Source organism: Pteropus vampyrus, unplaced genomic scaffold (assembly GCF_000151845.1).
Source record: "Pteropus vampyrus isolate Shadow unplaced genomic scaffold, Pvam_2.0 Scaffold327, whole genome shotgun sequence".
Taxonomy (NCBI): Eukaryota; Metazoa; Chordata; class Mammalia; order Chiroptera; family Pteropodidae; genus Pteropus; species Pteropus vampyrus.
The window spans coordinates 1434872-1436821 of record NW_011889108.1 but is presented as its reverse complement, the minus strand read 5'-3'; the positions used below and the strand labels follow the sequence as shown (position 1 = coordinate 1436821).

The 1950-nt window shown below is 35.5% G+C and overlaps 1 pseudogene; it reads right to left on the bottom strand.

The window, feature by feature from the left end:
• Window positions 1-608: 608 nt before the first annotated feature.
• On the bottom strand, window positions 609-1055 carry LOC105304080 (annotated as a pseudogene).
• Window positions 1056-1950: the final 895 nt, after the last annotated feature.

Below are 1950 nucleotides of genomic sequence, written 5' to 3'. Positions count from 1 at the left end.
AATCACTGAAGCCATCTGGGCCAGAGATTTTTTTGTAGGAAGGTTTTCTTTACTAATTCAATCTCTTTAATTCTGGTTTATTCAGATTTTCTCTTTCTTCTTGGGTCAGTTTCAGTAGTTTGTGTTTTTCTAGAAAATGGTTTATTTCATTTAGGTTATCTAACCCAATGGCTTACAATATTTCATAATATTCCCTTAAAGTTCTTTTTAAGTTTTTCTATGAGGTCAATTGTTATGTCATCTGTTTCATTTTTGATTTTGGTAATTTTAATCTTCTCTCTTTTTTATCTAGGCAATTTGGCTAAATGTTTGTCAATTTTATTGATTTTTTTCAAAGAACTAACTTTTGGTTTCATTATTTTCTGTACTTTTTTAATTCTCTGTTTTATTTATTCCCACTCTAGTCTTTATTGTTTACTTCCTTCTGCTAGCTTTCAGTTATGTTTACTCCCTTTTTTTAAAGTTTCTTAAGGTGAAAGTTTAAGTTATTGATTTGAGCTCCTTCTTGTTCCTCTTCCTCTTTTTTTCTCACATAAAAGTTCTTAGTTTATTAATCCTGTCATGAAAACTCTGCACAGTCACCACAATGTTACTGACAAATTTTTATTCCTGTTGTTCAATCTCCACCTCACTTTTTGCCAGCACCAACATTGGCCTTTGCAGTCCCCCTAACTTTCTTCATTCTGTCCTTGTGTTCCTTTCGCTGTGTTCTTGAGGTCTTTTTCTTCTCATACAGGCCATGTATATGAGTATATACATGGATTAGTTTGAGTATATGTTTGAGTATATGTTTGGATTAGTTTTTCTTTGCATAATCCAAGGAATCACAAATCATTCCAAAGCCAGTTATCTTGCCACCACTAATATGGATTCAGAATCCAAATACAAAGATGACATCTGGTGTGGTCTTGTACATTTTGGCTAGTTTTTCATGATTTTCTGTCTTAAGGTGCTATTGCCTTTCCAGGATGAAGGATGTTGATGACCATTTGTTTCTGCTGAAGTAGTCTATTGGTCATGAACTTCCTGGTCAAGATAGTTACTGTGTCGTTCATGATGGCGACCGTTCCTTCTCCTCTTTTTCTCACTCCTCCTCCTCTCCTTCTCCTCTTTCTTCTCCTCTTCCAAATTTCCTCCTTTCTTAAATAGACCTTACTTTTTTTAGAACAGTTTTAGGTTCACAGCAAAATTGTGCAAAAAGGTTCTTATGTACCTATGGCCCCACATGCACAGACTCCTCCATTATGAACATCTGTTTCCAGAGTGGTACATTTGTTATAATCAGTAAACCTACACTGACACATCATAATCACCCAAAGTCCACAGTTTACATTGCACAGTTTACATGTTTTTGGTGTACATTCGATTGTTTTTGACAGATATATAATGACACGTATTCACCATTATAGTACCATACAGAAGTCACTGCCCTAAATATTGACTATTTTAAGTTGGCTATTTTTAAGAAACAAAAGACTCAGAAAGAGTCTTCCCCTTAACTTCCCAAATGGGATTATAATAGAGGAACTAACCCAGAAAGGGTGATATCATCACAGGTAACTATAATTTAATATGAACTAAGTGTGATACACAGCGGGGAACCTAGACAGGCCCATTTGATCAAAGTACTCTCTGTCCCATTGTTAAAGATGGCCCAGCAAACATCTGTTTATCAAACATTTGCTTTTTCACCTGCATGTGAATTATCTTTTTGATCTTTGAAGTCCCAAACCACACCCCCTCCAACTTAGTCAAGATGGCATAAAGCCTCAGCTGTCCAATTTGTCCCAGGTCTCTTATTCTTATGGGACACCTGTATGTCATACATAATAAATTTGGTTCCTTTCTCCTATTAACCTGTTTCATGTTCATTTGATTGTTAGTCCAGCCAGAAAGACTTTCTAATGGGTAGGAGGAAAACTTATTTTTGGTCTCTCACATCTGCTTCAC